Genomic DNA, 27,257 nt, shown 5'->3' with positions numbered 1-27,257 from the left:
CAGTGAAAGCTGTTCTGAAGCCAGGAAGGCCACCTGCCTGGGACAATGGCCTGGGAGCTGGTGCCCAGACACGCTGGGTGTGAGCCCAAGGAACCAACATAGCAGCTCATCAGATAATTATTTTCTTTATTACAAACCTCATTCCTCCTCCACACAAGCGAAGTCACAAGGATCCTCAAACTGATCAGAGCTTTTGAGAATGGCTAATGCAGGGCACGGAAGAGAAGTCTGCTGGAGGACTCCCAGCTAAGTAAAGGTGCGGGGGTGAGCGGGCAAGGTGTAGCCCCTTTACTTGTCTCCTCTGCCTTTCTGATTGCTACCCTGCCTGTTGCTCTCCCAGCCAATGAAATCTTCCCCTGAGGGACCAAGCAGGAGTCAGGACCAGGGATTGGCACATGCAGGGGAAGTCCATGCTACCCAGAAGCCCGGCAGCAGCTTCAAGGTGAGCATAGACAAAGGGCTTTCCGAGGCAAGGACTGGCAAAGATGAGCTTCTTTAGGGGAACTGCCCTCAGGACCCATACATACTTTTGAAAATTAATGATCCTGGCAAATCTTTAACTTGAATGAGAGATTTTTTATTTCAGAACCAGCCAAAAGTAATAGAGAGCCAAGTAGTATGAGGGAAAGTGCACGGTGTTGGAAACCAGTCCAAGCTGGGTGAGAATCCGAGTTCTGCCATGAAGTTCCTCTGTGATCTTAGACAAGTAACTGCAAACCTCACTGGGCCTCTTGTCTTGTCCGTAAAATGGAGCTAATAAGAGCTATCATTTGTGGAGCTTCTGCTTTGGCCATGCTCTGGGCATGTAAAGAAATTCTCTCATTCCAGCACCACAACAGCTTTGCAAGACACATTGTTTCAATGGTGCTTCTCACTCCAGCCTTGCAGCCTGAGCCCCTAGCAGGAATGACATTTACATGGCTCCCTCCTCACCCTGGCCCCGCATGGTGCTTGTTTGTGCCCACTCCTGATGGATGTACGGGACATTTTCACACTCAGATCAGGAACAGCTAGCTCTTGGACACTCTATAGAGGTGACTGTCATAATCCAAGGTGCATATACAGCTTCTTAATGTTTGTTTTATGTGCCAGTTTTTCCTACCCAACTGGGAGCTTCCCATATACGGGTGGGGTTGGCCTCCTTGCTGGAGCCTCAGCACCTAGTCCAGTGCCTGGCACACAGACAACCTCAGTAAGTGTATGTTGAATTGATAATGATGTAGACTCTTGCTCTGTCACAGATAACTTCTTTGGTGGCTCAAGAAAGTTAGGATTGTCCCAGGTCCCTGACAGACACAGGGACAGAGAGCTCAGAATTAAAGACACCACAATTAGGCAGAAGCCCTTAGAGATGGCCTAGTTATTGGCCAGATAGTGGCTTGCAGCACAGTGACAGGAAGAGATGGTTCAAAGTTACCCAACAAGCTAGGGACAGAACCTGACCCAGACTTCACGCCTCTTGATCTCAGGTGACCCAGCACCCTGTCCAGTCCTCTGGCCTCCTTAAATCTGGCCAAGCTGATTCCAGCAATCCCAGAGCCAACAAGGCCCCCAGTGGACAGCACTGAAGCCCTCCCCTGGCAGTTGTGTGCTGCGTGTGGGGCTGGAAGAGGAGCAGAGCTGCTCCCGCGTGGGGCCACAGGTTATGCTCTGGCTTCAGGCCCTCCCCCCTGACCTTGCGGGCACTCAGGAAATCACATTCTGGGCACTATCTGCTTCCTCCAGCATCTGGGCCCCTTTGCTCTGACAGGCTCACTACCAGCCCATCCCCTGGCTGCTCCACCCTTGGGCCAAAGCCGGCTCAGGGGTCCCCAGTGTCCTGGCCAGCAATCAGAGTTGCTTCCCAGATTCCTTCCCAGCATTATGAGGAGATAGCCTGGGTCACTGCTGTCCTGTTGTAGCCAATTCTTCTTTTGGAGGGCCCACGCATATAGCTTCTCAGCTTTTGAGGTGACGGCTGGAAAAAGCAAGGATTTTAGAGACTGGAGGGCCAGGCTGCCAGTGCCCACCACCCCCTTATCAGCTGTGTGACTTAGGGCAGCCTGTGAGAAGTCTGCTTCCCATGGGGCTGAGAAGGTTCAATGAGACAATGCATTTGAACGGCCCTAGCAATATGACTGGTGCCCACAAGGGGCTCTGTAAATGCCAGCTTTCCTTTCATGGGGAGGACTCTTAACCAGGGGTCCCAGAAGGGCTTTAGGAGTGCCAGGAAGCCCCCTTGATGGTCTACATTGTATGCGCATGAGCATTTTCCTGGGTAGAAGCTCCGATGGGAGCTTCAAAGAGGTTCTATGACCCACCAAAGGCTAAGAACCTCTGATCTAGAGGGTTTCCTCTCAGGTAGGAAGTTACCTAGAGCCTAGCCAAGAATCAGTTACCCCTCTCATGTGGGGCCTGCATTGAGCCAGCTCAGCAGGTCATGGGGCTCTGAGATACAAGAACCTAAACATTCATGGGGCCCTTGAACTGGGCTCTAGAGAGCCAGACATGGGAGCAGCCCACACTGCAGTACAGAATGACCCAAAGGTGCTCTGACCGTGGAGACTCGAGGAAAGAAGAGTGGGGGTGAGGAGAGGCACTGCGGCAAGGGCAGGAGACAGTCAAGGCACAGTCAGCTACATCTTGAAAGAGAAACTGGCTCCCCAAAGGCCAGAGTAGCAAGGACGAAGGCCCGGAGAACACAGGACAGAGCAGCACAGGATATTTTGAGAGGTGGTTTAATACAATGGATAAAACCACAGGCTCTGGAGCAAGACTGCCCAAGTTGGAATCCTGGCTCTGCTCGCTGCTACCTTGCCATGCCCCTGGGTAAGTTACTGAACTGCTCCAGGCCTGTTTCCTTATTTATAAAATGGAGGGAATGACAGTACCTACCTATAGGGTTGTTGCTAGGGTTAAATGAGTAAATATAGATAGAACCTTCAGAATAGGGCTGGGAACCTGGCAAGCACTCCATAGGTGCTTGCTGCTATTGTTCTTACTCAGTCCAGTGAGGCTGGAGGATGGGGCTCATGGATGAGTACAAAGAGGTGAAGCTGGACCAGTAAGCTGGGGTCAGACAGGCTGGGCTGAGTCTGGGATTGAATCTGCACATTCAAGAGTGCCGTTGACTGTTTCTAAAGAGAGAACTGATGTGAGCTGATGTGCGCTATACGAAGGTCATAAGAATATGATGGATGCAGAAGCAGGTCATCCAGTCAGCCAGTCAGCCGGGCATTCATTTGCTAAATTCTTACTGTGCCAGGCTCATAATGAACCTAGAAAAAGAGTTTCTGGGAGCTAGATGCTTCAAATACCACGTATGGGGCTGATTCTGTGCCCTGGAGCTGCTTGAACTTCTCCCCCTTCCCCCAAGTAGTGCAGCACCTCTCTGTGAGGGGAGGCTGGACCCGGGTGTGCACGAGGAGGTGGAGCCCCCCAGATACATCTACCTATGGTCAACAAAGCTCATCCTGCTAATGTCACCATGGTCTTGTAGGCAGAACAAGTCTATGGTAGACAGAATAATAGATGGTAGATAGAATAATAGATATCTGTCCTAATGCCCGGAACCTGTGAATATGTTAGCTTACGTGGAAAAAGGTACTTTGCAGATGAGACTAAATTGAAGACCTTGAGATGGGGAGATTATTCTGATTTATCTGGATGCATTTAACATAATCACAACGGTCCTAGCAAGTGAAAGAGGGAGGCAGAAGAGTGGATCATAGTGCGATGTTATGATGGAAGCAGAGTCAAAAAGAGATGGGTGAGGGGGATTGAAATTTGAAGATGCTGCATTGCTGGCCTTGAAGATGGAGGAAGGGGCCATGAGCCAAGGAATGGAGGTGGTCTCTAGAAGCTGGAAAAGGCAAGGAAGCCGACTCTCCCCCAGAACCTTCCAAAGGAATGCAGCCCTGCCCACACCTTGATTTTAGGCCAGTAAGACACATTTTGGTCTTCAGGCCTCCGAAACTGTAAGATAATAAATGTATGTTGTTTTAAGCCACTAAATCTGTGGTACTTGGTTACAGTAGCAACAGGAAACTAATACAGAGTCTGAGAGAAAAAAGGAAAAGTAAAGCCGTGTATGAAATCTATTTTAGAAATAGCACCAAACCAGGTGAAAGAAAACCTCAGGGAAATTAAAGCTTATTTAGCATGTGCTCTAGGGGAACCTGGATGCGAACACCAAGGGAAATCCACCTAAATCTTTACTTCTTCTTGAATAATCCAGTTTATTCCAGATGGATTACAGATTGAGATATATGGGGAGAAAGTAGAAGAAAGTGAAAGGGAGAACAGGATGGTGAAGGGTCTTGAAATCATGTCAGAAAAGGAATGAATGATAAGCCTGGAGAAAAGAAGATGAGGGGTCCATGGGTGCTGTCTCCACCTACATCCAGAGCTGTCATGGGAAAGAACACACAGAGGAGAGGAGCAGGATGGTGGGTAGACGCTTCTGGGAGAGAAATTCCAGCTCAGAGTAAGGATAACTCTCCTAACAATTGGCACTCTTTGAACCTGGAACAGGCTGCCTTAGGAAGCCTGTCCTTCGAGCTATTCCAATAGAAACGAAGTTCTGGAGAGGGAGCTCCTGCACCTGGCGGAGGGTTTTGGAACTGATGGGCCCCTCCCTGATTCTAGGTTGTGTCAGATACATTCTGCAGCTTTGCGAAGATCGAGGCAATCAGTGCTCTTTTTTGTCTGGACTTGAAGTAAAGAAAAAGACTAGCATCAGTCCAGAGACCAATTCCTCTCATATTCACACATGCAATATGAGAGAGAACATACGGAATCCATGAAGCCTGAAGTGTGTCCATGGACATCACCCCCAGACGGTTCCTCAGCGCTCCTGGGAACTAAAAGTAAAGGCTAACAGATCTGCCTAAACAGGCTGTGGCACCATGTCAAATAGATGAGTCTCTGCAGTGCTGTATTCTGGGAATGGAAGCAAGCAGAGGGGGAGCGGCAGAGGGGCTTTACTGTGGCTAGGACAGAGGACAAGGGAACTTGAAGGATAGTGACCCAGTGGGACAAGCCAGATGTCTACCCTGGCCCAGCTTCCCCCTCATTTCAACATGTTTGGGTGACCAACCAATGCCACCTCCTGCCTGGCAAGTTAACTTTACGGCTGAGCAGGGTCATCCTGAGGCCAGGGCCTTCCACTATGTTCCTCCACCTCTGCGGAGATGCCAAAAACAGCCTCAATAACAACCATAGGTAGTTGACTTAGACTACTTTGCAGATAAGGAAACCAAGACAGGGAGGTTAGAGAACATAGCAGAATCCGGAGGAGGACACGAGGTTCCTCAGACTGTGACCTGCCTGACAGCCCACAAAGTCATGAAAGAGGAAGGGGCCGGGAGGAGCCCTCCCTTCCCTGCTGTTTGCATAGGAGGAGACTACGTCTTTCACGGGGCTCCCAGCATGGCCTCCCTTCTCCACTTTCAACCTGCTCTGATTTATCTCCTCAAAGGAACCCCACCTTAAATACCAGACAACCCCTGGCTCAGTTCTGGAAGTTGCATGCCTAACTTAGTTGAGATTTGGAAGTCACAAAACCCTGATTCCCCTCACCCAAGGGTTGCATGCCTCCCCTCCCTTCTCTAGACACCCGCTCCTGGTTCCTTCTGGCCCAGAAAATGCTTCCAAACCCTCTTCCCCAGGAAGGCCAATAGGGGAAGAGCGTGGCAAGCCAGCTGCTTGGCTGGTTTAAGTCAATCTGACATTGAAGGTGTGCAAGGTATAATTTTTCCCTTCTTCAAGCAGACACAATTTACAGTTCCAGCCATGACACCTTGCTGGCTGACAGTCCACATAGTTCATTGACAGCCTGTGGAGCGTCCCTTCTTAGGAAAACCTTCCCTCAGGCCCCGGTGAGATTCAAGGTCAGCTGAGTAGCTAGGTAGAGATGTGGCCTGTCTTCAGTTCTGCTCTCCTAAGCAAGTAAGGAAGTGTTGGAGACCTGGCTTTCATGGCTTTTGTTACTTCACTGGACTCTCGAGACAGCCTGGGGAGGTGGCTGTGTGACCCCAAGCGAGTCACGTCACCTCTCACAGCCTAACTCAAGAGTTAGAGGATGGCAGTAATACTGTCCACCACATAGAAAGCACTCAGTGAGAAGCTGTTGTTACTACACTATGACGACCACTCCCACCGTCTACCAGTGCCCTCACCACAGGAGGCACGTATAGGGTGCCTCCCATGGGCCAGGGTTTGTGCCAGGTATGTACAGAGATTAAACTGCTGTGTGGCAGCTGCACTGCCTCCAATTTACAGAAGAGGGAACTGAGGTTCAGAGACATTGAGTAACTTGCCTGAGATCTCTGGGCTAGGAAATGTGGGAGTCCAGGGTCCACCCTCCTAACTGCTCCTGCTGCACTGCTCCCAAGCGCTGCCTCTCGAACGGCAGGCGTGGCTGTGAAACTGCTTTACCAAAGACTGTGGTAATGCCAGAAGCCCAGGTATGAGTCCCAGGATGTGCCCTCCACTGGCCCTGCCCCAGTGGGGCTTTCTGGATGGGGCCTTTCCCCTGCTCACCCTACTTGAGAGAAGCCCTTTCAGGAGATAAGCCACCTCCCCTGGTCACTGCCTTGTCCTGCTCTGAGATCACACTAAGGGCTCTCCAACATCCAGCCTGCCACACCCAGAGCTGCCAGGCCCAGGAGCCTGGATCCACCCTGGGCCCTGCTCACCCTGCACTCAGCAGAGCTGACCAAGAACGCACATCCATTAAACTAGCTAGGTAGCTACATGTGGGGCTCGTGTCATTTAATGAACTTTGCTTTTCAAATATGGTAAAAGGGTGCATTAACCATACAATGCCAGAGCAAAGAAGAAAGAAGAAAAAGAAGGTTGGAAGTTAATTTTATGGATTCATGTAAGAGGCTTGAAATGATAGAAAATGCATTTCAAAGCAAGCATACTATCACAGCTGTGTCAAGTAGCAAAAGAGGAGACAAAAACAGAATGAGAACATTAGCTTACTGTTTCTCCTTTAAATCTTTGGGGGTTAGCCATCACTGAGGAATGAGAATACATGAATTTGTCTGTAATTTCTTCTCTGCTAAAATCTGAAATGCTAATGTAATTTTAATGTAATTTAATATAATAATGAGTCCATTCTAATTCACTCTTAGTATATAGTTTAGCACAAAAGACTTTTTATTGTTACCATATCCAATTTATTTCATTCATTCATCCCCTCATTCATTCATTCAATAAATATGTGCTGGGCTCCTATTCCACACCAGGCCCTGGCTGGACCCTGGAAGGAGGAGAAAGAATACAGCCACACATCAGGCTTAGGCCCTGACCTTGAGCCTTGTGGTCCAGCAGAGAAGACAAGGCAGGGACCTAAATACTCAAGTGGAACGTGGTCACAGTGCCCCAGGAACAGTAGGGTGTTAGGATGGAGGCTCCAAGGAGGGGCAGAGGACATGCAGCTAGAAAGATAATTTAGGAGGCCTGCCCAGCTCTTGGCTTCTCATAATGACCAGAAGGGGATCTAAGCCAGAAAGACTCCTGCTTCCCTGTCTCAGCTTGGCAGCAAGCTGGGGTGCAGCTTGGGGTGAGCCCTCGCTTCCCTCTGGGCCTGTTTTCTCAAGTGTGAGCTAAGAGCTTTGGACCTCACAAGCCCTACAGGCACGTCCAGGGTGAGGAGCCTGAGCCCGAGTGCTAGAAATCTGGGCTTCAAATTGCCGGCCTCTCAGTCATCTTTTTGTTATTTCCAAACACAGAGCAGCTCCCATCAGCTCAGCCTTGGAGTGAGAACCATGGAAACTAGGAAGAAGGGTTGAACTTAGTAGGTGGCCAAACTACTTTCTGTTGCCCTCAAGTCTTGAGAACATCAATGAAAGACCTTTGTTCCCAATCTGTCCCCAGGCAAGAGTGATGTCAATGCCAATAATGTCAAAATGTCCAGCAAACAAATATCCTTCTCTCTCATATTTCCCCCCTCCCCATCCCCTTTATCAGGTACAAAACAAAATATGCCAGAAGGGATGAAATATAGCTCCAGTGAGCTGAGAAGTACATTAACCGGAATGCAGAAGCTCTCTGGAGGGCCATTATGACTGGCCACTCTTGGGGTTTCCTGGATACCGCAGGGAACCAAGGCCCCTCTTGAGCAGCTTAGCAGGCAGATGGTTCTGCCACTCATGATGGCCTCTGAGCACTGGGCTGGAAGCCTCTGAGTGGAGAGGGCTGTGTGCCTGGAAGGAGTTGATTTCACCCTCTACCACACTTCTAGACACTTCCAAAGGGTCGGTGGTATTGATACCCACCCTCATGCTGACCTTGACCCTTAAATGCCTTTGAGGAGCAATGATGCATCAGGACTCCTCCTGGGCCTCACTCCCTGTATTCACTTCCTAAGGTTGCCATAAAAATTGCCACAAACTGGGTGGCTTAAAACAATCGAAATGTATTCTCTCACATTGTGGAGGCCCAAAGTCCAAAATTAAGGTGTCAACAGGGCCACACCCCTCGCAAAGGCTGTGGGCTACAATCTGCTCCATGGCTGTCTCCCAGCTTCTGGTGTCTGTAACCTTGGTGTTCCTTGGCCTGTAGCTTCATTGCTCGCATTACTGCCTCCACTTTCACATTTCCTTCTCCTCTTTTTCTCTCCTCTTCTCTCTCTCATAAGGATACTCGTCATTGGATGGAGAGCCCACCCTAAATCCAAAAGGATCTCAGTTCCAGATCCTTAACTTAATTACATCTGAAAAGACCCTTTTTCCAAATAAGGTCACATTCACAGGTTCTAGGTGGACACCCAGAGGGGTGTCTTTGGCAGCGACACCCCTCAATGCATTATACCCCTGTCAGAGGTGTTGCGTTTTTGAGAGCCAATTGGCAGAACTCAGACAAAGAGAGATTCTGGCCTGGGAAATTGGTGCTCTCATTACTTCTGTTGCACAAGAGCTTTCTGGAAGACTCAGCTCATAAGACTCCTTCCAACAGAGTAAAGCATGAACTCGAGTCAGGCTCCCTGAGTTTGCATCAGGGCTCTGTCACTTCCTAGCTGCTGTGTGACTCTAGGCAAATCACTTCACCTCTCTGTGCCTCAGTTTCCTCATCTTTAAAATAGGGATGATAACAGTGCCCACCCCAAAGGGGGAGTAAAGCTCTGTAAGTGTTTGCTATTATTCCCAGTATTCTGCTGTGATCACTACTCAGGCAAGCACATATCGTCCCACCCATATCCCCAGAAGCTGAATCATAAGTGGAACACATCAGCATTGGAAGCAATCCTAAAGACCATCGACTCTCCAACAGCCTCAGTCAAGAGAAAAATGGAAGCTCACAGGGCATAACTGACTAGGCATTTCCATGGATGCTCTTTTACATAGGAGGTGTCATGATAACGAGACTGTTTTTAAGCAAAGGAACCAGAATTTACACCATCAAGGAAATGTCTTCCTTCAAAGTCATCCCCTTGAGAGGCTTTACATGTCTTCTCACAGCTGCTGTTGCTGAAACCCTGTGGGGCTGTGGAGGCGGCCCTTGGAGACGGTTTATGAATCATACCACCCTTTGTAGCCAAATCCAGCCTTCCCTGATTTAACCATCCACCTTCTCCATATTCTCTCAGAAAGCCTTTTGGGTTACCGACAGTCAAACCTACCCTCAAACGAGAAATAGCTGTTCCAGGAGTGGCTGGCCAACTCTAAAGGCAGACTCCCAAGACAAGCCCCACAGATGCCACGAGCACTGAGCACTCACTTAAAGCCCTACATGGGGGGTTTGAGGACGGTGAGCCTGCTGCCATTTCCCAGTACTGCCACATCCCTTACCTTACTTTGTCCTCAACAAGCCTGTGGCTGGATGCTTTACCATCCCTTTACTAGTGAGGTAACTAAGGACTGGAGAGGATGACCAGCTTTTCCAAGGTCACACAGCTAGCCCATGACAAAGAAGAGAGCTGAACTCAGACTTTCTGCTTCCAAATTTATCAATCTTTCCGCCATCCCAGGATGAACACATGGCATTTCTAACATGTTTAAAAATAATTTTCTGATTGTCTACTTTGTCCTTATTCCCAGTTTGAACTCGGGAAAAACAAGGATTGGTCTGCTGTATTCTCCAGGCTGAGCTGGATGCCTTGCTTTGCAATCAGCAACTGTGTGTGCAAGTGCTAAGAAATGCCAGGGCAGTGTGGCGCCTCTGGCCTTTAACGTGTCCTAGTCTTTGGAGTTCTAGGTTTACCTCTTGCTATCTGTAAAATGAGCATAGCGATAACAGAAGGAAGAGGCTGGCCTCAAAGGGGTTTTTAGGAATCTTGATTTTTCCTAGGATTAGCAATTGGAAGTATTCTCCAGTGGAGGGACACAGGGGTACCTCTGAGTTGTCCTACAAATAGCAGCACCAGCCCAGGACGAGGTGGCACTCGGAGTCCTGCCACATAAGTAAATGAGCCTGGATGGGTCACTAGCAGAAGATGCTAGAGAGCAGACGGACGCAGAGATGTGCACGTGATTCCTGAGGCTGAACCAAGGCTGCTCTTCACAGTGGCTTTATGAAACTGGAACAAAGTAAGACAGGGAGAGAGGCAAGGGGGAGGGGCACAAGTGCATTTTCTTATTCTATGTAGAAAAATAGGACATTTTAGGATGGAAAGAGGCCAGAAAGCCCACTGAGAGCTGCCTCCTCTTTTCCAAACCCTGAGTTCTGGCATAGTCTAATTTCTCTCCTAACACTTATCAAACCATTTTTAAAAGCAAAAACAACCATTCTCACTAGTGGCTTCTATTAGCGCCGGTGGTGGATTTTCCTGGGCTGTAACCATCCTCTCTGGGAGGAGATGGAGGTGCCTTTCCCTGGGTGCTGAGCTGCCCTGGTGAGGCTATTCCTCACCGGGCCTAAGCTGCAGGGCCTTACTGTCCTTTCCTCAGTCTCCTGGGGCCTGTGGTTCTCACTCCCCAGCAAGCCATGCTTGCCACTGTCCATCCCATTTCAGAATAAAATCCTAGTCCCTGGATCATTGAAAGGGAAATCTTTTCTCCCAGGAGGACCTGGAGCCTTTGCACATCCTTCTCCACAGGAAAACTCCCCCTCACCCTAGAGAGAAAAGGTGCCTAGGCCTCCCTGGGACTTTCATTTTCCCATGAGGCTTTGCTGCGAACTTGGAGAAAATTCCTGGACCCAATGTGAGGTTGGCTATTTCTGCTTTTCTTCTCCTAAGGCTCTGTCCCATCATGCTAGTTTCTGGCCTGTGCCAGAGCTAGTTCATAAAGACAGACTGTTTTTAATCATCAGTTACCTTGCTGAGTGTTTGGGCTTACTTCCTAGTCCCAGCTGTGAGAATTAAATCAAACCAGTCCTGGTGAGGAGCCTAGAATGTCCTATGCTTTGCCTTGACAGGCCCCCCACCCCGTGAATAAAGTTCTGTGTTGGAGAAGACTGTGGAGACAAAGAGAACAGATAGGGACCAGCTTCACCACTGCATCACGGCCAGAAGTGTGCTGTCTCTCGCCTCCAGGAAGGTACCTTTGCAGGGCCGGGCACCCTCCACTGGGCTCCAGCATTGCCCAGTGCAGACTCTACCATCGCCCTTGCCATGCTGTACCCTAATTGTCTGTCTACTCATCTCCTAACCCCAGGAGGCAGAGGGAGGTCTTTGAGGAGGGGTCCACACTCTTAGTGTCACTAGTCTACCCAGAATAGAGTAGAAGGCCTGACTGGAGCAGGTGTCCTGTAAATAAATATTGTTTGAATGAATGAGGAAAAATGTAGCCAAGGAACCTTTAATATGGTGTCCAGGTGAAAATAAACAAACCACCAAGAGAGAATTCGGTCAACAGGTCTATCTGTCCCTGGTAGCACCTGCCCCTCACAGCCAGGCTCAGGGCCTCTCCCCACAGTCCTAGCTCTGACCTTACCCTAGCCCCAAAGGATCCACTCAGCAGCTTCTCTCTTGCTGCCCCAGAGCAGGCAGTCAGTGGGGCTGGGGGAGCCTCATTCCCCTGAGCCTACAGACCCACAGCCTTTCTCCACCCCAGCTATATTGGCCACGTCCACATAGATGAGCTTCTGCCTGGAGCCCTGCCCTAAGCCCCAGTGTGTTTGGATCAGGTCCTGTCTCCTTGCCCAGCTTTTGTACGGCTCTTCCACCACAGGTGATAGTCCTCTTCTCCCCACCAGCTGCTGGCAGGTTTTTGCTGTGAACGGTTCAGCATCTGGTAATGTACCTCCAAGCTCTGGACTTCCAGTGTCCCCAGGCTCCCACTGCCATTCTGACCCACAAGACGAGCCCCACCTTAGGTACAAATGTCTGCACAAGCCGCACCTACGTTTCCTCTCCACTTTTGGCAATGCCCGGGCCTTCTCGGCAGCTTTGGAAGGGATCTCTCTCTACAGCCCCAGCTGCCTACTCGTCGCCACCAGTCCAACTTAATAAGGATGCAGCCAAGCCCACAACTGAACCCATCCAGGATACTGCCAGGGACTGGAAGCTGCTCCCCCAAACCCGAAGAGGACAAAGCACTAAGCATCAAACGGAAGCTCTGCCAAGATCATCCCTATGTCAGATTTAGTGGAGCACCTGTCACCAAACCTTTCTCATCGCCTCCCATCACCACTCAATTACGTTGTTCAAAAGCAGCTCTTCCTGGAAGAGACACAGTTTTCCTTATACACCAACGAGATCCAAGTGGACAGCTTCACCAGAGTACTAACTGAGATCATTGCAAACTGACCTCTATCAACACACCTTCAGTAAGAGCCACTGTTTCCAGTGGTTGGAGCCTCTCTGAACTACTCTCCTCAGGGCCCCGTCTCGGGGCAGACTCAGGGCAAGGCTTCAATGTGAAAAATGTCCTTTGGCACTTTAGGATGTAAGTTCCCTTGGATGGGGCCCAGGAAAAGTCCATCTATGCTGCAGTATCCTCTATGGTGGTAAGATAAATACCACCAGCCCAATAAGGACCCTTTATTGAGTACCCACCATGTGCCTCACCCTGTGCCTGGCCCTTCCCATTTACTCCTCTGAAACACTTTACAGAAGGGTGAAGTGACTTGCCCAAGGTCATGCAGCTAGTAAGGGGGAAAGAATCAGGATTACGACCCAGGTCTCTCTGACACCAAAGTCTCAGCTCTCATAGCCACGTAGATTATCTCCCTTTCATTGGGCTAGCTCAACCTGTCTGAATCAGAAGTTTCAAAACAACACAAGAAGATGGAGTCCTTGAGGATTCAAGATGTTGGAATATGGGGAGAAGTCATAGCTACTGGTTTCCCCAACAGAGCACTGTGGGTCTGTCTGTTGGTAGGCGAGCATGACGCAGCTACTTATGATCCAAACTTAGACATGCTGATAGCAGTGATCCAGTTACTCGAGCTGCTCAACAGACTGAGCTCCCTGAGGGTAGGCACCGGGTCTGATTCGCCTCACGATACACTGTAGCATGGAGTACAAGGCTTGAAATAGAACAGCAGTTTGGGCAGGATCCATGACGAGTACCACAAGGGATGGCTGAAAGGCCACGGGGACTCGGAGGAGAAATGATCACATCAGGCTGGGGATCCAGATGGACTTTCTTTGAGCTGGGTCTTGAAGTATAAGGTCTGGTTTTAGACAGGTGAACACAAGGGAAGAGATGTCGTAGGTAGAGAGACAAGCAGAAGTAAAGACTCAGATAGTTTCAGGGTAAGAGCAAAGCCTCCATCTGCCTGGAGCACGGGATGTGCAGGGAGGATGAGGTGAAAGGTTGGAGGGGAGGTTGGGGCTGGACTGTGCATGACGGAATTGCAGTGTTCACAGCCACTGACAACTGAGCAGCCAGGATGGGTCAAGCGCTGGACCAGATGCTCTGCATTTATTATTTTCTCTTCAATCCTCAAACAGCTCCATGAGGCATTACTATCTCCCTTTGACAGATGGAAAAACAGAGGCTCAGGAAGAAAAGTATAGTAATTGTCCAAGGTCACATAGGAGATAGAGCAGGCATTCAAACTCAGATCTGCTTGATCTAAAGCCAACCATCTTCCCCACTGTTCTACACTGAAGGGATGAGTTAGGGGAGGTCTTGAATGTCAGGTAGAGGAGGTCTTGCTCCTGGGAGGTGATGAAAAGCAGGGCATGAGGTTGAAAGACCGAAATCTGAGAATGGGAAGACTCCCAGCTTTTGGTAGTAGCAACTATTCTAACTGCACTATCAAAATGACCTCAACTTGAGGCATCTTGGAGCCTAGGTTTTATTAGGACAAAGGGGATGTGAGGAGTGGAAGCTTTCTAGGAAGCCAAACCTCACAGCAAGGCTAAGAGGAGTACCAAGGTGAAGTTTCTGTAGAACTGACCGTTTCCAGCATTATCCGGTAGCAGCCAAATGGAGGAAAAACATCAGCCCTTAAGATGTGATTTGTAATGATCAACAATGAGTTTCCTGTATATTTAAATCAGATCCATTAGAAATATGTCAACTTTCATCTAAATGCCTTCATCCACCTGATTGGGAGGCTCTTTGGGAAACTGTCCTGAGTCTGTGGCCTTGTGTCTATTTGCTCTCAGAGCTGGTTGGGCCAGGGAGACCGTCTCTAGAATTGTCCCAGGCAGAGGCCTCCTGTGATGGCATCTGTTTGTGCCTCCGAGGGTCAGGATGCCTGAGGCCTAGAGGACTGTGAGATAGGATCCCACTGCTCTCCCTCCAGATCTCTTGCTATTTGCCCGCAACACTGGCCTGTTCTCTAGCAAATGCTAGGCTTGAGTAGACCAGAGCTGCAAGTGGAGCTGGTGGTCGAAAGGCTGGGCCTACAGAAATGTGGAAATTCCTACCTACAAAGGCCCAGTGAAATGCGAAATCTCTGGAAAGTGTGCTCAGTCTGCACCATAGAGCGGGCTGCCTTAGACTAGAAGGGGCTGGATAGAGCATCTGGGCCAACTCCACATGGTACAGATGGGGAAAGTAAGAGGAGCCAGGGAGGGCAGCTGGCTCCCTCCAGGTCACTGAGTGTACTAAGCTGCTCTCTGGACTAAAGCCCAGGGCTCATAAGTTCTTAAGAACAATTCTACATGTTCCAAATGACTTCTTTCAGATGAGTTGTTTTGATCCAAATCACCTAAAAATAGAACTATCGCCTGGTTTTGCTCTGTAGACAATTTCTAGCTTCTTTACTTAATAACAATAACAATAATAGTAATAGTAATACACTGTGTTCCTTAAAACAGTTCACAACAGCTTGCATATGCATTTTCCCCTGGACTCTTCACAGCCCCTGTGAGGTTGGCAGAGCAGGGATTTTCAAGCCCATTTTACTAAGCAGAAAACTGAGGCTCCAAGGAGCTAAGAAACTCACCCAAGGTCAAGTGGTAGAACTCAAAGTTGAATTCTATTCCAAGCCCAGTGCTCTCTCCACTCCCATGGCCTTCTCTGTGAGAGGTACCGGTGAAATGGTTTTCTGCAAAACTGAATTGTGGTGTTTTCCAAGCTGCTCTCAGTTGAGATAGTATTTGCATGTGGCCTTGTCCCCTCAGCAGCTTCCTAGAAACCACACCCCTAGCCACCTGGGGCCCAGCACAACAGCTCTAAGTCCCAACTAATGCCTCACTCTGCTCCAAGATCACTTTGGGACTTGAGCTGGCTCTTCCACACCTCCCTCTGTGGATGAAAAGACTCACATGCAAATAAAATGGGACATTTGTATTTGCATTGGGAGAGAAGCAGCCAGATCAAATATGATGACCACATTAACTAAATATTACAGGCATTTCCTTTCCAGTTTTCCTGCCTATCACCCACTCAATCTGGTGTAGAATGGCCATGCAGGAATGTGATAAATATTTTTTCCTTCCTAAACTGGAATTTAGCATGAATAGAGAAGGATTCAAGTGAGAAAGTTAGCTGTTGAAATCTTTGCTTTCATTGGGCCAAGCATCTGTGGGAAGGAGTTAGGGTTGTTCAGGATCGAGCTACGGCTGGGGGGAGAAATCTAGGTGTGATGCAGATTTTTAAAGCAGGCTTAGTCAAAATCCACAGCTGGGACACATACTATCTTTGTTGTGCTTCAGGTTACTCAGAAGCAGATGGGCCAAAAGGTGGAAAATCTTTATGAGGAAATAGGTTTGCACCTAGATGCTGCTTGACTGCTTAAAAGCATGATACTTCTCCCTGGAATGTGAGTCTAAGGACAATGAATGGGCGTCTGCTCCGGGCTTACAAAACGGTTGATCAGCAGTAGGCGTGAGGCAGGCATAGGCAGGACCCACACAAATCCCTCAATAGGGCTGGCAAGAGAGCAGTTCCTACCCTGATCAGAAGGCCTTTCAGCATCCTGATCGCACAGCTCGAATTGATAGGCCTGGATGCAGGAAGGTTTTGAGGGAGAAGGGAGCTCAGAGATGGGATAGGTCCACTCCTTCAATGGGAAGCTAGAGGAACCAAGGTCCAGAGAGGGGCAGGGACTTGTGCAAAACCAAGAGCAAGGCAGGGCGAAGCTGGGCCAGGGCTCAGGCCACCAGACCCTGGGGCCATTGTGCTTCTCCCTGCTCCAGGGTGACTCTCACCACTTCGGGCCACAGACTAGGGGTGGATGAGCTGCCTCCTTTATCTCTTGTGGCTTGTCCTGATGGGAACCCCTTTCCAGAGCTTAGGAGGAAGAAACTGATGGCACTGATGACAATGTCCCCAGCAAAGAGGAGCTATGAGCAGATCTAGGACCTGTTTGCAATAGAAACAAGAGAAGAACCACCTCCTGACAAAGCCTTTCCCACTGGATGGCCCTTCCTTGTTAGATATGCTCTGTTCAAAGTTCATCAACTCTGCACTTCACTCCTGGGCCTCAGCTCCACCAGCTCTGTCTGTGGGTCTGATGGGCCCACGTTTAACTCCAGGCAGCACGCTTCTAGAAGATAGAGTGAACGGGTGGCACTTGGAATGTGTTTTTTTTTTTATTAAGATTATGATAGTTTACAACCTTGTGAAATTTCAGTTGTACATTATTGTTAGTCATGTTGTAGGTGCACCACTTCACTCTTTGTGCCCTCCCCCACCCCTCCTTTCCCCTGGTAACAACCAATCAGTTCTCTCTGTCTCTATGTTTAACTTCCATCTATGAGTGGAGTCATACAGAGTTCGTCTTTCTCTATGTGGCTTATTTCACTTAACACAATACCCTCAAGGTCCATCCACGTTGTTGTGAATGGGACGATTTTGTCCTTTTTTATGGCCGAGTAGTATTCCATTGTATATATATACACCATATCTTCTTAATCCAATCATCAGTTGCTGGGAATGTGGCTTTTTGAGTGACAGACAGCACCTATCCTCCTGCTGTGTGTGTGTGTGTGTGGATGTGTGTGTGTGAATGAGTGAGTGAGAGAGACAGAGAAAGAGAGAGAGAGAGAGAAAATGAGGTGGCAGTAGCCACTGATAATCCAATAATCCAAAAGGGAGTTTTGAAGGGAGAACCTGACTGAAGCGTTGAGAGGGCAGGGGTTCTCAGGATTTGCAGTGTGAAGTGACTGAAAACAGTGGGACTTTCATGAAGGAAGTGAGGTGGCACCTTAAGTTTGGCCTATGTGCCAAGTAGGACACTAGGGTTGTGGGTTAACTTGGGGAATGTACACCTTACAAAGAACTTCCTGACATGCTCCCTTGTTTAACTTTCCCAGTAATCCTGAGCCTATGTGTATGTGTTGGGGGGTGTTACCCCTATTTAATTAATGATGAAATTGAGGCTCAGAAAGCTTAAGTAACCCCCAAAGGTCACACAGCAAACATGTGGTAGAGCTAGAACTCAAACACAGGTCTTCGGCCTCCCTTATCCTATTCTCTTTTCACTATACACAGCAGACAGCTCTGCACCTTTCTTCCTCCCCACAAACCTATGCCTGCTGCCTGCTTTTCCTCCTCCCAGCACTCTGGACTTCGGGCTCACAGCCCCATTCCTCTGCCCCTACACCCCTAGCCCTGGCCCAGCGCTCAGCTCCACAGCCTGACCCTGCTTGGGCCACTCCACATGGATGCTGATGAAAAGCAGATCATTGACATTTCCTTAGCCTCTACTCACCTTCTACAACCGGCTTTTTTTTGCTTTTCTTTTCTGTCCCTTCCATAAGGTGAGGAAATCTTTTTTTACCCTCAGTCCTGGATATAAAAGGAACAGCTAGACCCCCCCCCCCCCCCCGAATTCACAGGCACAGCTGGCAGAAGGACTTGCAGTGGAACACCACTGCCCCCTTTGCCCATTTATTGACTCACTTGCATTTCATTCAGTTGACACTTATTGAATGAGGGTGGTTTTAGGCCAGCCCTCATGTCAGCCTCTGCCAGGACACGAGATTAAGACAGTCCAAGCTTGGCTGGCTCCACAGCCTTTCCCTGGATATTCTCAGTTTAATTCCATAATCATGCCTGGCAAGAGTTATCATCCCGTTTTATGGAAAAAGGAACCGAGGCCTATGGAGAGATGTGACTTGTCTGTCCATAATCAGAAAGCCAGTAAGTAACTCAGCTTGGATTCAAATTCAGCTCTCTCTGGGCCCTAAGCCTATGTTCCTTTGACTCACTAGCTTGGGCAGGGAAGGAGAGAGACAGGAAGAAGTTTACGGGGATCTCTCCTTCTCCCAAAGGGGATCTGGGCCAGACCAGAGGAAGCAAGGGGCCTGGGCTTCTCAACTAGAAGAACCAACGGCCAAGCTGACAAAGAACCACATGGAACCACATGGCTGTGGGTTTAAATCCATGTCTGCCTCTTACTAGTGGTCTGCTCAATTAAAGGCAGGCCTTGGTAGTGGTAGTCTTGACTGGCAATGTGCAGTGTGGTCAAGAGAAGAAAGGCTAGAATGGGCACCCCTGCTCTGTGTCCCAACTGCATTCCGCATAGAACCTCCATCCCCTTATGGCTCTTATTATCCTAAACTTCCATTATCCATTGTTATACTGAATTTTGTGCTCCCCCTCTAAATTCGTATGTTCAAGTCCAGTACCTAAGAATGTGACACCTTGATTTTGGACTGCCAACCTCCAAAACTGGAGACAATAAATTCTGTTGTTCAAGCCACTCAGCCTATGTTACTTTATTACAGCAATCCTAGCAAATGAATAATCCCATATACAGAGATATATCTTCCCTCCTGGGCTGTGAGCTCCTTGAAGGCAGGAGCCCAGCCCCAGCTCAGTGCCTGGTGCCCAGTGGATGGTCAGTCAAGAGTTGCTGAAGGTGACCTTGCCTGGGGTGGGTGGAGGAGGATATCAGCCTGGGCGGCAGCAGCCCCATTCCTCTCAGGACAGGTCTAGGGGGCCCACCGGCTGGTCCCTCCCTCCTTAGATTTTCTGCCAGTCAAAGAGGACATCCTTCTTCAGGGAAGAGGGCGTGAGCAGCTACAGCCACCTGCTGAAAAGCCACTAGTAAAGAGCCTGGGTAGCCCGTGTTCCTGGATACTCCAGGTCATTCTGGGAAATATTTAGTGCTAGCAAACAGCATGGGGTAAGGGCCTTGAGTATCAGGGTCTGGTCTCATTCTGCCCTGATCTGAGAGGAAACGAACTCTCTGGGGATTGGAGAAGGCTTCACAAAGTTGGGGATGTCAGAGCCGTGGCTTGAAAAATGCTTAGGAAAGGACAGTGGGGAAGGGGAGGAGAATTCCACAAAATAGGAATTGCACAAACAAGGTAAAGCAATGTGAAGGTACATGGGATGCTTGCTCGGGGATCAAAAGCAAGTCTGGGATGGCTGAAGCACGAGGATTTTGAGAAGGGGTGGGTGAGATCTTGGAGAACTGAGTAGGAAGTAGAATGTTGGGGTGAGGAGGGCCCTGAACACCAGGCCTAGGTTGGGAGTTCATTCTGCAGTCAGTGGAGACCCAGGCCTTCTGAGTGAGAGGTATGACTTCATAGTGGGAAGAATGTCCTTCACACCAGGACAGTGTAGGGGAGAGCTTGAAGCAAGGGAGACAAGTGACAGGGCTCTTGCTAGTACCCATGTAAGACATAAGTAGCCTGAGCCCCAGAAGTCGAATGGTTAGTGGCAGCTGAGGGAGAGTGAAGAGTTTCTAACTGGGCAGCTGGGGATATGGTGGGCCTCCTGACCAAGACCTAAAACTGTCCAGCCCTGCCTGTGTGCTCTCAAGGTCAGAGGAACTCCCATTCTCTCCACAGAGCCCACTGCCAAGCTCAGCCCAAGGGCCCAACATTGAGTAAAGAGTCTCTCAGGAAAGGTTTATGGACCAAACTAATTTGCAGAAGAAGGAACGAATGCTAAGCTTCTGTTTTAACACTGTAGAAAGACCCTCTGCCCCATAAAAGACACAGGGAATGAAAGTGGGAAGACGTCCCTGTGAACAGCAGCCAATATTTAAATACAAAACTTCAGAAGCACTCACGGAAGTCAGTTCCTAATAGCAAAGAGGAGTTTAAACTTACGAAGTGTAATAGCTCACTGTGATTTACACGGTCATGCAGCAGGGAGGAGAGTTCATCTAAAGTGAACCAGCTCCATCTAGCAGCATTAATCATTGATGGCTTTGCATCTATTTCAGCCTAATAATACAGGGAAAAAAAGCCTTTTCAGGGCCTTTCCTTTTCAAGGAAAAGACTGCTTTCATAGTGTCACCCTTTGCCTATCTCCAATAGGCCCCAAGATGAGTATTTATCCTGAGCCCCCTTCTCTGGAAGTTCTGCAAAGCCTTCAGGGGTGTGCAGCATGAGCCTCATCCCCTGGCAAGAAGTTAGGTCTCAGCAAGTTGCCACAGAAGAAAGGATGTGCCTATGAGACCTTGGCCCTAGTATACATGCTCTGGCATACAAACGACATTCCATGGCACAGATGAGAAGCCTGATCAGTAAGAGAGGACTTGCAGTTCTTCAGAAATTTGTACTCAGCAGAGCAGGAAAGGCCTTCAAAGACTGTGGTTCACAGAGGGGAGTAGCTAGCACAGATTGGTGGGAGAGCTATGAGTACAAACCAGAGCTCTTGACTCCCAGGCCCAGGCTTCTTCCACTGCACCATGCTGCCTGCCTTTCAGGCTAGACCCACAAATCCAACCAGTTTAACCATCTTGATAGAATTGTCTAGTAGAGTCAGCAACCATTAATTTCGCTAATTTCTTTTCTTACTCAAAAGATGGATGACTAGTTGTTCAAATAGTTCCTTGACTATGGTTGGGCATGGAGGGCTTTTTGACTGGAGGTTGTCTGTCACAGTTAAATGACCCATCAAAGAGCAACAGAGTAAGAACAGGCCTAAGTGGTACATACAGACAATAGAATGCTATTCCGCAATAAAAAGAAATGAGCTATCAAGCCAAGAAAAGACATGCAGGAACCTTAAATGCATATCGCTAAGTGAAAGAAGTCAGCATGAACAAGCTACATATTGTATGGTTCAATTTATATGACATTCTGGCAAAGGCAAAACTATGGAGACAAAAAAAAGCTCAGTAGTTGGCAGGAGTTTGGGTGGTGAGTGATGAAGGGGTGGAGCACAGGGGATATTTAGGGCAGTGAAACTATTCCGTTTGATTCTACGTCAGACATATGACTTTATGCATTTGTCAAAAAAGACAGACTTGTACAACACAAAGAATGAACCCGAATGTAAACTATGGATTCGAGTTAAGGCTAATGTATCAATATTGGCTCATCAATTGTAACAAATTCACCACACCAATACAAAATGTTAATAATATGGGAAACATTGGGAGTATATGGAAACCCTGAACCTTCTGCTCAGTTTTTCTGTAAACCTAAAAGTGCTCTGAAAAATAAAGTCTATTAATTAAAAAAAAAAACCAATAGGCCTAAGGAAGCAGTATAGGGATGAAAAGCTTCTGTTCCACAACAGACGAAAACGAAAATGACTGGCAGACTCTGAAACCCTGGCTAAAACTCTTCACCAACACATGTAGATGAACACTAAACAATTTGGTCACATATTTAAATATTTAGGAATATCCATACATAGGCATTATGTAGTCATGGTCTTCCGTGATATGCTGTATGTATCTAAACAATAGCCCCAGAAACATACAAAAATGGAAAAAGCAAAACAAAGTAGAAACTCACAGGACAGTTGTCATTCTATACTTATCAAGCCACTTCAGAATATTCTCTTTCAATCTAGACCAACTGCACTAATCCTAGGATTTTCCCACTGAAGGCACAAGATGTGGGTATATATCAGAAAGTGGAACTCTTTAGACAGTCATTGTTCTTCTTTAGCTTAGGTCTTTTTGCTAAGCCCTTGAGTGCCTAGGACACGGAGCAAACAAACAGATATGGTAATAAAAACACAAAAGAAAACAGTAGACAAACACCACTGGGTTGATTTTATATGCACAATTGACAATTATGTAACATCGCACTCTGACTAAATTCTACACACAGTTCAAGGTGCTTCAGCATAAGCATCATTAGCTCCCCATGGGGGACCACTTTCAGGTAGTTCAAGAGATCCCTCAAAAAACATTCTTTTCATGAGAGAGAGGATTTAGTATTACAGAGACGGCAATTCTTCCCAAATTAATCCATAAATTCATTTCAATTCCAATAAAAATCCTAACAGATTTTCTTTCATCAAACTTGACAAGCTGACCATAACATTTACATGGAAGAAAAAAGGGCCAAGGATAGTCAAAACACTCATGAAGAAGAATGAAAGAATGAACAGGGGCTCACATTATGAGATGGCAATATTAATTATAAATCTATAGTAATAAAACCATATGGTATTAGCTCAGAAAGTGACCCACAGATGTAGGGAAACTTGATACATGACAATGGTAGAACAACAGATAGGCAGGGAAAGTATAGACTATTTAATAAATGGTGCTTACATAATTGGATAGCCACGTGAGAAAAAAATAAATCCTATACAAAATTAAGTTCCAGGTGACTTATAAAGCAATATGTAAAAGTAAAACATTAAAAAATTTAAAAGAAAATATAGGAGACTATATTTACGATAAGGGAGGATTCCTTAAGAGAAAAAATACAAGCCATACTTTAAAAATATTAATAAATTTGGGGGCCAGCCTGGTGGTGTAGCAGTTAGGATCACGTGCTCTGCTTCAGTGGCCTGGGGTTCACCAGGTGTGGACCTGTGCACTGCTTATCAAGCCATGCTGTGGCAGGCATCCCACATACAAAATGGAGCAAGATGGTCACGGATGCTAGCTCAGGGCCAATCTTCCTCAGCAAAAAGAGGATTGGTGGTGGATGTTAGCTCAGGGCTAATTTTCCTCAAAAACAATTTAATAAATTTGACTTCTTTTAATTAAAACATTCACACAACAAAGACAAAATGAAGTTCAAACAGCTACAGACTGGGAGAAGATATTTTCAATAGATATAACTGGAAAACATTCACATTTATAATATCTTAAAACTTCCTCAGATCAAAATGTAAAAGAAAAACAATGTAATTAAAATGGGCAAAAATGTGAACAGGCACTACATAGAGGATGAGATCTGAAAGGTCATTAAAGACATGAAAAGTTAGTCAACTCCCTAGTAGTCAGGGAAATACAAACTAAAGCAAGTAGACATACTTCACACCCATCCATTTGGCAAAATATAAGTCTAACAATATCATGAATGTTGCTGATGCTGTGAACATGCACTGCTGCTGGAAGCACAAACTAGCACAATCAGTTTGGAGACCAACTTGACAATGCCTAATAGACAGTTGCTTAAACACCTGCTTTAAGTGGAAGCTTAGGTAGTTTGCTTTAGACCTTTCCTCTTTTCTAAATTAGGCATTGGATACCAGACATTTCTCTATAAGCACTGTTTTAGCTGCCCCCCACAAATTTTGTAACTTTGTGTTTTCATTTTCGCTTAGGTCAAAACATTTTCTAGTTTCTCTCAAAATTTGTTCTTTGACCCATGGGTTTTTTAGAAATGTATTGTTTAATATCCATATAATGATATCATCAAGAAAGTGAAAGACGACCCGTAGAACAGGAGAAAATATTTGCAAATCATAGACCTGATAAGGGACTTATATCTAGAGTATATAAAAAAAACTCTTACAACTCAACAATGAAAAGAAAATCCTATTAAAAATGGGCAAAGGATCTGAACAGACATTCTCTAAAGAAGATGGATGAAGGGCCGATAAGCGCATGAAATGATGTTCAACGTCATTAGTCACCATGAAAAATGTAAATCAAAACCACAGTGAGGTATCACTTCATACCCACCAGGGTGGCTAGAGGCAAAAAGTCAGACAACAACGTGTGTTAGGGAGGATGTGGAGAAACCAGAACCCTCATACACTGTGGGTGGGAATGTAAAATGGCGCACCTGCTTTGGAAAAACAATCTGGCAGTTCCTCAAACACTTAAACAAAGAGCTACAAATACGACCCAGCCAGTTCCACTCCTATGTATGTACTCAGTAAAAATTAGAACCTATGTCCACATAGAGACTTGTACATGAATGATGATGGTAGCATTTTCATTATAGCCAAAAGGTTGAAACAATGTAAATAACCATCAATGGATAAACAAATATGGTATATCTATATAATGAATATTCTTTGGTCATAGATAAGGAATAAAGTATTGATACCTGCTACAATACAGATAAACCTTGAAAACATTATGCTAAGTGAAAGAAACCAGTCACAAAAGCCTACACACTATATAATTCCATTCATATGAAAGTCCAGAATAGAGAAATCTACAGAGACAGAAATTAGATTTGTGGTTGCTTAAGCCTGGGTGGTGTGGGAAGATAGAGGGGTGACAGCAAAAGGACACAGAGTTTCTTGTTGAGGTGATGGAAATGTTCTAAAATTGACTGTGGTGACAGTTGCACGCATCTATGAATATACTAAAATCCATCGAATCATACACTTTAAATGGCTAAATTGAATGGTATGTGAATTATATCTTTAAAAAGCTGTTAAAAACCCCATATATTGGGAATTTTCCAGATATCTGTTACTGATTTCTTGTTTGATTGCTTGGTGGTCAGAACATTCATTGCACGATTTAAATTGTCTTAAATTTTTGGAGACTTTTTTATGGAGACATTCACATTTTATGTGAATGTGAATTATATGAATTTCATGTGAATGTTCTGTGTGCTCTTGAAAATAATGTGTATTCTGCTCTCATTGGATGGAGCGCCCAATAAAGTCAATTAGATCAATTTGGTTGATAGTGTAATCCAAGTTTTCTATATCCTTACAGATTTTTTTTTCTATTTGTTCTATCAATGACTGAGAGACGAGTATTGAAATCTCTGACTATAATTGTAAACTTGACTATTTCTCCTTATAGTTCTTTCAGTTTTCACTTCACATATTTGAAGCTCCTCTATTAGATGCATACACGTTTAGGACTGTTATGTCCTCCTGATGAGCTGACTTCTTTATTATTATGAACTACTACTCTTTATCCCTGGTAATATTCATGGTACCAAAATCTACTTTGTTCAATGTTAATATAGCTACTCCAACTTTCTTTTCATTAGTGTTTGCTTGTTACATATTTTTTCTTTTAAGCTATATGTCTCTTTATATTTAAAATGGAATTCTTATAGACAGCATATGGTTAGGTCATGCTTTTTACCAAAACTGACAATCTTTATCTTTTAATTGGAGTGTTTAGATCATTTTTTTAAAGTTATTGATTTCTGTTGGGTTTAAATCTACAACGTTGCTATCTGATTTTTTATAGTTTTTAAAAAAATTATTTTATTGAGGTCATATTGGCTTATAACACTGTATAAATTTCAGGTGTAATTCATTGTTTTTCAGTTTCTGTATAGACTGCATCATGTTCACCACCAATAGTCTAGTTTTTTTTTTTCCTGAGGAAGATTAGCCCTGAGCTAACATCTGCTGCCAATACTCCTCTTTTTGCTGAGGAAGACTGGCCCTGAGCTAACATCTGTGCCCACGTTCCTCTACTTTATATGTGGGAGGCCTGCCACAGCATGGCTTGCCAAGAGGTGCCATGTCCACACCTAGGATCCGAACTGGCGAATCCTGGGCCACTGAAGCAGAACACGTACACTTAACTGCTGCACCACCTGGCCGGCCCCAATAGTCTACTTTTTATCTATTACCATACATAGTTGCCCCTTTACCCCTTTCGCCCTCCCTTACCCACTTCCCCTCTGGTAACCATGAATCTGTTCTCCTTATCTACGTGCTAGTTTGTTTATCTTCCACATATGAGTGAAATCATATGGTGTTTGTCTTTCTCTATCTGACTTATTTTGTTTACCACCCTAACTTTACACCTCAAGGAAATAGAAAAAGAACAAACTAAGCTCGAAATTATAAGAAGGAAATAAAGATTAGAGTCGAAATACATGAAATAAAGACTAGAAAAAGAATAGTAAAAATCATCTTCATTGTTGTAAGATATTTCCACTGCATTTAGATTTCTAAGATGACGATTTTTTTCCTTCAGTACATTTAAGATGCCACTCCAGTGTCTTCCAGTTTGCACAGTTTCTGACAAGAAGTATGATGTAATTCTTATCTTTGTTCCTCATGTAATATGTCTGTTTCTTTCTGGTTGCTTTTAATATTTCTCTTTTTCAATGTTTTTCAACAATTTGATTCTGATGTGTCATGATGTAGTTTTCTTTACATTTATTTCGTTGAGATCCTTGGAATACTGGATACTTAGTTTTCATAAAGTTTAAACATTTTCCAGCCTTATTTTTTCAAGTATTTTTCTGCCCTCCCTCCTTCTTTACACTCCAATTGTGCAAATATTTTATCACTTTACATTATCCACAGGTCACTGACGCTAAGTTTCTTTTTTCCCCTAGTCTTTTCTCTGTACTTCATTTTGAACAGTTTCTATTGCTATGGCTTCAAGTTATCTAATCTACGGCAGTTTCTTTTCTGTTAATCCTATCCAGTACATTTTTCATTTTGTATATTCTTCATCTATACCAGTTTTACTTGAGCCTTTTTTATACTTCCCACTTCTCTTCATCATGTCCATGTTTTCCTCCACCTTCATAATCATATAGAGTGTTATTTATAATAGTTATTTTAACATTCTCGTCTGCTTATTCCATGATCTCTGTCATTTCTAAGAGTCTATTTCTTTTTTTTTAAAGATTTTATTTTTTTTCCTTTTTCTCCCCAAAGCCCCCCAGTACATAGTTGTATTATATTCTTCATTGTGGGTCCTTCTAGCTGTGGCATGTGGGACGCTGCCTCAGCGTGGTTTGATGAGCAGTGCCATGTCCGCGCCCAGGATTCAAACCAACGAAACCCTGGGCCGCCTGCAGCAGAACGCGTGAACCTAATCACTCGGCCATGAGGCCAGCCCCCTGAAGTCTATTTCTTTTGATTGGTATTTCT

The 27,257-nt window shown here is 46.1% G+C and overlaps 1 long non-coding RNA gene across 1 annotated transcript in view; it reads right to left on the bottom strand.

Annotated features, from left to right (window-relative positions):
* The window catches only part of LOC103540704 (uncharacterized), a 284,275-nt gene that overhangs the window by 127,181 nt on the left and 129,837 nt on the right, over window positions 1–27,257 (bottom strand). The gene's annotated exons all lie outside the window — the stretch shown is intronic.

Source organism: Equus przewalskii, chromosome X, assembly GCF_037783145.1.
Source record: "Equus przewalskii isolate Varuska chromosome X, EquPr2, whole genome shotgun sequence".
In the NCBI taxonomy this organism is placed as follows: domain Eukaryota; kingdom Metazoa; phylum Chordata; class Mammalia; order Perissodactyla; family Equidae; genus Equus; species Equus przewalskii.
Note: the sequence above shows the minus strand (reverse complement) of the source record. Positions and strands in the feature narration are given on the sequence as shown.